Genomic DNA, 8685 nt, shown 5'->3' on the forward strand with positions numbered 1-8685 from the left:
TCACCCTCCACATCCTCTCGAGCTCTTCTCTGAGCCCTTGGTATTTCTCCAGCTTCTCGTGTTCCTTCTTCCTGATATTGCTGTCATTCGGAACCGCTACATCGATCACTACGGCCGTCTTCTTCTGTTTGTCTACCACCACTATGTCCGGTTGGTTAGCCACCACCATTTTGTCCGTCTGTATCTGGAAGTCACACAGGATCTTAGCTCGGTCATTCTCCACCACCCTTGGGGGCATCTCCCATTTTGACCTCGGGACTTCCAGGTTATACTCGGCACAGATGTTCCTGTACACTATGCCGGCCACTTGGTTATGGCGTTCCATGTATGCCTTGCCTGCTAGCATCTTGCACCCTGCTGTTATGTGCTGGATTGTCTCTGGGGCATCTTTACACAGCCTGCACCTGGGGTCTTGCCTGGTGTGATAGACCCCAGCCTCTATGGATCTTGTACTCAGAGCTTGTTCTTGTGCTGCCATGATTAGTGCCTCTGTGCTGTCTTTCAGTCCAGCTTTGTCCAGCCACTGGTAGGATTTCTGGATATCAGCCACCTCCTCTATCTGCCGGTGGTACATACCGTGCAGGGGCCTGTCCTTCCATGATGGTTCCTCGTCTCCCTCCTCTTTCTTGGGTTTCTGCTGCCTGAGGTATTCACTGAGCACTCGGTCAGTTGGGGCCATCTTCCCAATGTATTCGTGGATGTTCGTTGTCTCATCCTGGACTGTGGTGCTGACACTCACCAGTCCCCGGCCCCCTTCCTTCCACTTAGCGTACAGCCTCAGGGTGCTGGACTTGGGGTGAAACCCTCCATGCATGGTAAGGAGCTTTCTTGTCTTTATGTCAGTGGCTTCTATCTCCTCCTTTGGCCAGCCTATTACCCCAGCAGGGTACCTGATCACGAGCAGGGCGTACGTGTTGATGGCCCGGATCTTGTTCTTACCATTCAGCTGACTCCTCAGGACTTGCCTGACCCTCTGCAGGTACTTGGTGGTTGCAGCCTTTCTAGCGGCCTCTTCATGGTTCCCATTTGCCTGCGGGATCCCCAGGTACTTGTAACTGTCCTCTATGTCTGCAATGTTGCCTTCTGGTAGTTCCATCCCCTCAGTTCTGACTACCTTCCCTCTCTTTGTTACCATCCGACTACACTTCTCCAGTCCGAACGACATTCCAATGTCATTGCTGTATAGCCTGGTAGTGTGGATCAGTGAATCGATGTCTCGTTCACTCTTGGCATACAGCTTGATGTCATCCATGTACAGGAGGTGGCTGACAACTGCTCCGTTCCGTAGTCGGTATCCGTAGCCAGTCTTGTTAATGATCTCACTGAGGGGGTTCAGGCCTATGCAGAACAGCAGTGGGGACAGAGCATCTCCTTGGTAGATCCCGCACTTGATGGTGACTTGTGCTATGGGCTTGGAGTTGCCAGTTCGATTCCTGCCTGGGGCGTCTGTATCCAGTAAGAGTCCTAAGGCTAGACCCCCTATGCTAAGTGAGCCTACCGCATACATGAGCGAGACAGATAAATATGAAGGCATGCCGGCTCGGACGTCGCCCGGATCAACAAGGTCCGCGCCAGGTGTTGAGGAACCAGGGCACCCTGACGAAAAGTGGGCTACTGGAACAAGAAGGCATCGGTGGGCAAGAGACGAAAACAGGGCGTTGTTGGAATGCTACTACGCAAGTAACCCCGGCGGAAGGGGCTACATGAATAGGATGACGGACCTATGGATTCTTCGATACCCAGCATCCACAATGACGGCGAAACAACTAGTAGCTCAGTGTTCCAACATTCGAAAGAAGGGACTGCTCTCACAGCTAGAGATTGACGAGGGACAACACAAATGCTACGGCAAGGAGGAGTCAGGACGCCAGGTCAAGGGGGAGATATCATCACCCCCACCCGAGATTGGGTACGTAGCCCCAAGTGCGATAGGAGAAGGATCTTTGAGTGCGAGAGGAACTGACCTGAAAAATAGGATAATGGCCAAGCTTGAAACCTGGATCCCCTGTAGCCGGTTACCAAGATTACGTGAAGTACCCTCAGAAGGTCTGCTAGATGATGTTACTATATATATATATATATATATACACATATAGTATATACACTGGGTGAATGTGCAGTAGTAGCAGCAAGCAGGTGAATTCTGTACATTAATATGAATAGATATCTGACTATTTTACAGGATAGACAATATAAACATATTTAAAATTAAAGGAATTGAAATGTACATTGTGCCTTGGTTTAGTGTCTGGAAGAGTCCTGTCTCAGTCAATTATAGATGATGTGAGAGGGCGGGTGTGTGTGTTTAGGGCCCGGATGGCTTGGGGATAGAAGCTCCTCTTGAGTCTCTCTGTCCTTGCCCGGAAGATGCGGAACCTTCTATCAGATTGCAGAAGTTGGAACAGTTTGTTGCCAGGATGGGACGGGTCCTTCAGTATCTGCGCTGGTCTAGTCCGGCATCTCCTGGTGTAGGTGTCCTGAAGCGGGGGGAGAGCAATCCTGAAGCACCGTTCTGCTGTACGGATCACTCTCTGGAGAGCTTTTTGGTCCTTCACACAGCTGTTCCCAAACCACGATGTCATGTTCTGTGTGAGGATGCTCTCCACAGCGCCTGTATAGAAAATCCTGAGGATCTTTGGAGAGACCCTGAACTTCCTCAGTTGTCGTAGGTGATACAGGCACTGCCTAGCCTTTTTGGTCTGGACCTGAATGTGGGCAGCCCATGTCAGGTCTGAGGAGATGTGGACACCAAGATACTTGAAGGACTGCACCCTCTCCACTGGAGCTCCATTGATGATAATGGGCTTGTAGTCTCTGTGCTGAGCCCTTCTGAAGTCCACCACCAGCTCCTTGGTCTTGCTGACGTTCAGCTGGAGGTGGTTGTCCTGGCACCACGATGCCAGATTCTTCACTTCATCCATGTAGGCCGCCTCATCGTTGTTGGAGATGGCACCCAACACCACTGTGTCGTCAGCAAACTTCACAATGGTGTTGGAGCCATGGGTGGCCACACAGTCTGAAGTGTAGAGGGAGTAGAGCAGTGGCGAGAGGACACATCCCTGAGGTGCTCCTGTGTTGATGGTGATGCTGTTGGAGAAGCACCTGCCCACCCTCACCACCTGAGTTCTGCCAGTGAGGAAGTCCAACACCCATGCACACAGACGGCTGTTAAGTTCCAGATCCCTCAGCTTTGTGAACAGTCTGCAGGGCACTATTGTGTTAAACGCTGAACTGTAATCAACAAACAGCATTCGCACATAGTTACCCTGTTTCTTGTCCACGTGGCTGAGAGTGGTGTGTAGGACGTGGGCGATGGCATCCTCTGTGGATCTGTTGGATCTGTAGGCGAACTGCAGCGGATCTGTGGTGTCTGGGATGGAGGAGGAAATGATGTTCTTCAGCAGCCTCTCAAACACCTTCATTACTACCGAGGTCAGTAAATCTCACATTTGATGATGGACCACAGGTTCTCAATGGGGTTCAGATCAGGTGAACAAGGAGGCCATGTCATTAGTTTTTCTTCTTTTATACCCTTTCTTGCCAGCCACGCTGTGGAGTACTTGGACGCGTGTGATGGAGCATTGTCCTGCATGAAAATCATGTTTTTCTTGAAGGATGCAGACTTCTTCCTGTACCACTGCTTGAAGAAGGTGTCTTCCAGAAACTGGCAGTAGGACTGGGAGTTGAGCTTGACTCCATCCTCAACCTGAAAAGGCCCCACAAGCTCATCTTTGATGATACCAGCCCAAACCAGTACTCCACCTCCACCTTGCTGGCGTCTGAGTCGGACTGGATCTCTCTGCCCTTTACTAATCCAGCCACGGGCCCATCCATCTGGCCCATCAAGAGTCACTCTCATTTCATCAGTCCATAAAACCTTAGAAAAACCAGTCTTGAGATATTTCTTGGCCCAGTCTTGACGTTTCAGCTTGTGTGTCTTGTTCAGTGGTGGTCGTCTTTCAGCCTTTCTTACCTTGGCCATGTCTCTGAGTATTGCACACCTTGTGCTTTTGGGCACTCCAGTGATGTTGCAGCTCTGAAATATGGCCAAACTGGTGGCAAGTGGCATCTTGGCAGCTGCACGCTTGACTTTTCTCAGTTCATGGGCAGTTATTTTGCGCCTTGGTTTTTCCACACGCTTCTTGCGACCCTGTTGACTATTTTGAATGAAACGCTTGATTGTTCAATGATCATGCTTCAGAAGCTTTGCAATTTTGAGACTGCTGCATCCCTCTGCAAGATATCTCACTATTTTTGACTTTTCTGAGCCTGTCAAGTCCTTCTTTTGACCCATTTTGCCAAAGGAAAGGAAGTTGCCTAATAATTATGCACACCTGATATAGGGTGTTGATGTCATTAGACCACACCCCTTCTCATTACAGAGATGCACATTACCTAATATGCTTAATTGGTAGTAGGCTTTCGAGCCTATACAGCTTGGAATAAGACAACATGCATGAAGAGGATGATGTGGACAAAATACTAATTTGCCTAATAATTCTGCACTCCCTGTAAATATAAAACAATATTGAAGTAATGTCTTTACCCTCTGCAGCGTGTGTGGACGCTGTGCACGCAATCACCTTATTCACTGTAGTAAACATGCACTGCTAGCTCATGTGTCTGACTGTCTCCATGGTTACATCGTATATTATTAGCTATGTAAACAGCTTCCAAAAATACCGCTATAGCTCTCTGCAGCTGTTACACTTTGATGCTTTGCAAATCATTTCACGTTTTTGATAGTTATGAAGACAGAATATGTTTTTAAGGTCATGCTAGGCTGTTGCTAGAGTCTGTTGAGGGGATATTTGATGTTCTCCTCCAAACCTATGGAGACAAAATCCCAATAGGTACCAGGTTAAAGGAGTTCTATGAGAGAAGGCAGATGTCAGGCGAGACTGTCAGAACTTATGCCTATGACTTACAGGAGAAGCTGGCTTTGATTAAGAGGCGGGAACCTAACCGCGTTCCTGACTCAGAGACAGTGTTGAAGGAACAGCTAGTACTGGGCTTGCGGCATGACCTTTTGAGACGGGAGATGAAAAGGAGGGTTAAGAAAGAGAAAGGCCTAACCTTTATTGGACTGCTGCAAGCCCCAGTTGACTGGTCCAAAGAAGAAGAAGCCCAGTTCTCTCTCGCCTCCCAAAGTAGGCCCAAGGCTAGAGTTGCGGTGAATGCTGCAGCACCGGCTGAGGAGATTAAGAAACTAGCTGCTCGTCAGGAAGAGTTATACCTAGCACTACAGAGCAGGGAAGGAGGGAACAGCCAGCAGAGTGTACAGCGCAGGCGAACACCCCTGAAAGACAGTGAAGGGCAATACATTTGCTACAGCTGTGGGGAACCCGGCCATACTATCCGGCACTGTACCAAAAAAATAGACGCAGGGGCTTTGGTCCCTATTCCCATGGACCCAACTCAGGTGGTATTTCCTGGCAATCAAAACTCCAAGGATGGGGCCAAGAAACACCCGACCACACCGACCATTGAGCGCCAAGCAGCCAAGTGTCTTGTGACAGAGGTGGAGGAGAGCCTCCAAAGGAGTGCTCTTGGAAAGTGTCGCACTGTTCACCTTAAGATAGGGGGGTAAACACCACCTGCCTCTGGGACACGGGGTCAAATGTGACTGCTATTATGGAGTCCCATTTCCGTAGGTGCTTTGGGCCACAGGAGCTGAGGTCAGCAGACTGGATCAAGCTCACAACAGCAAATGGGCTCGATATTCCTGTCTTGGGCTGCTTGGAGGCCGAGATTGAATGCGCCGGGAGAGTGGTTGGCAAGAAGTGCATTTTTGTACTCACTGACACTCACCCTCAGCTAGGCAAAGCTAATGGGCTCCCAGGGATTGTGGGGATGAATGTTATAGAAGATCTTGAAGCACTTTTTACCGCGGATGGGGGTTGTGTCAAGTACAGTAGAGGAGAGAGAGGGGGCACTCGTGGTTAAGCCGCTGGGCCAGGATGAGAGCATAGCGACAGGGGGCGAGGTTGGGCAGTTGCCGGTCCCTGTACAGGCTAACAGCTGCAGTGTCAAAAGCTTTGTCAGCTATTAGCCAAACACAAAGGCGTATTCTCAGCAAGCGAAATCGATTATGGCTATAACACCACTGTGACACACAGTATCCCTACCGAGGCACCCCCTATCAAACAGAGGCACCGAAGGGTCCCACCTCATGTCTTTCAGGAATTTAAGAGGCATGTTCAGAAACTCGTTAGCCAGGGGATCCTCAAAGAGAGCTCAAGTCCATGGGCCTCACCTGCGGTGGTAGTTATTAAGAAAGATGGAAGTGTTCGATTCTTCTGCGATTACAGGTGGCTGAACGAAGTGACGTGCAAAGATGCATACCCACTTCCTCGCATCGAAGAGTCGTTGGACGCGCTTGGCAACACGCTGTTATTCTCGACCCTGGACCTGACTGCAGGCTACTTCCAAGTGGCCATGAGCGAAGTGGACAGGGGAAAAACGGTGGTTACAACACCATTTGGCTTGTTTGAATGGACTCGGATGCCGTTTGGCTTGTGCAACGCCCCAGCCACTTTTCAGCGGCTGATGGGTATGGTACTGGGGGACCTCAGTTTTGATATACTCCTCGTCTATCTTGACGACATTATAGTCTTCTCCCGGGACTTTGACAGTCACTGCGAGAGGCTTGAGACGGTGTTCGAACGTTTGAAGCAGCATGGGCTGAAGTTGAAGCCGACCAAATGCTTCCTTCTGCAGCCGGAAGTTAAATTCCTTGGCCACATGATTTCTGCTAAAGGCGTTCAGGTAGATCAAGAAACGGTCAAGGCCCTGGAGGCATGGCCGGTTCCAAGGAACGTGCGAGAGGTGAGGCAGGTGCTTGAATTTATGAGCTACTACAGGCGGTTTGTGCCGAGGTTTGCTCAGTTGGCTAAACCTCTGCATGCTCTGGTTGGGAAGGGGTTGAAAGACACGACGAGGGGCACCCAGACGTTTGTTTGGACTGGCGAGTGCCAGGAAGCATTGGATGAGCTGAAACGGTGTTTGATGTCCCCTCCAATCCTGGCCTACCCCGACTTTAGCCTACCCTTCATATTGACCACAGATGGGAGTCTGCATGGACTCGGGGCTGTGCTTAGTCAAACGCAGGAGGGCGTCGAGCGTGTGGTAGCCTATGCGAATCGTGGGCTAAGGGGCTCTGAAAAGAATGACAAGTATTACAGCGCATTTAAACTGGAACTTCTTGCGCTTAAATGGGCTGCTACCGAGAAATTCAGGGACTACCTGATGTTCGCCAAGTTCACGGTGGTTACGGACCATAACCCGCTGCGCTACTTGGCAACGGCTAATCTGGGGGCTGTTGAGCAGCGGTGGGTAGCACAACTCGCTGAGTATGACTTTGAGGTGTGTTACAAGCCCGGGCGGCAAAACACGAATGCAGACGTCCTCTCCAGGATTCCCTACCAGGAGGAACCTGAGCAGGAGGACACAGACAAGGACTTTATTAAAGTGGGTCCGGAGGAAGTGCATGCGTGTCTGTGGCCTGCTAGTGTGGATGGGGATGGTAAGACTGACCTGAAAGCCAGGGTGCAAGTGACTGCTGGGAAAGCTCTTGGTGGGCACAGTTGAGAGGAGGTGGAAGCAGCTCAGAAAAGCGATCCTGTTGTCGGGCCCGCGTATTGGGTGATTGAGAGGGGCACTGGGATGAGCCATGCTGAGCTTTACATGTTAACACCGGGCACAAGGCGACTTCACCAGCAGTTTGACTGCCTTAGGCTTTATAAAGGTGTGTTGTATAGGCATGTTAGAGACCCCCGCGATGGAGGAGAGATCAGGCAGCTCATTGTCCCAGAGACCTTGCAGCGTAAGGTATATGAGAACCATTTCAGTGCAAAGAGTACCCTTGCTGTGATGAGGAGGAGCTATTATTGGCCTACCATGAGTAAAGATGTTCAAGACTGGGTTCAGCAATGTAAGCGATGTGCATTGGCAAAGGATATCTTTCCTAACCACAGGGCCCCAATGACCTGCAGCAATGTCACTGCACCCCTGGAGGTCCTCACTATGGACTATACGGTGCTGGAGAAGTCTTGTGGGGGATACGAAAATGTCCTTGTTGTTACAGACATGTTCACCAGGTTTACAGTTGCTGTCCCCACCAGAAACCAAACTGCTGAGACGACAGCAAATGCTTTGCTAAAGCACTGGTTCACCTACTACGGGTGTCCAGCCCGATTGCATTCAGATCAGGGGAGGAATTTTGAGGCTAGTGTCATAAAAGAGCTGTGTAGGGCCTATGGGATTGCCAAGAGTCGCACCAGTCCTTACCATCCGCAGGGTAACGCACAGTGTGAGAGGTTTAATAGGACCATGCATGATATGCTTAGAACACTGCCACCAGAGAAAAAAAGGGATTGGAAAACATACTTGCCAGAGTTGGTTATGGCGTTTAACTCTCGTGTGCACTCTTCCACTGGTTATGCACCTTTCTACCTTATGTTCGGGAGGGACGCAAGAATGCCCCTTGACCTCCTGGGAGGAAAAGACATGAGGGAACCTGAGGCAGACAATCTGGATGACTGGGTCAGGGATCACCATGAGAGGCTTAGGACAGCTGTGGAGGTAGCAAACTCGGCTGCTCAGGAGGCCTCCAGGAAGAGGAAGAGAATTTATAATCGAAAGTCCCACGGCGCTCTGCTTCAGTCAGGTGATCGGGTGGCTGGT

The sequence above is a fragment of the Simochromis diagramma genome, unplaced genomic scaffold, assembly GCF_900408965.1.
Source record: "Simochromis diagramma unplaced genomic scaffold, fSimDia1.1 OVJJ01000370.1, whole genome shotgun sequence".
NCBI lineage: Eukaryota > Metazoa > Chordata > Actinopteri > Cichliformes > Cichlidae > Simochromis > Simochromis diagramma.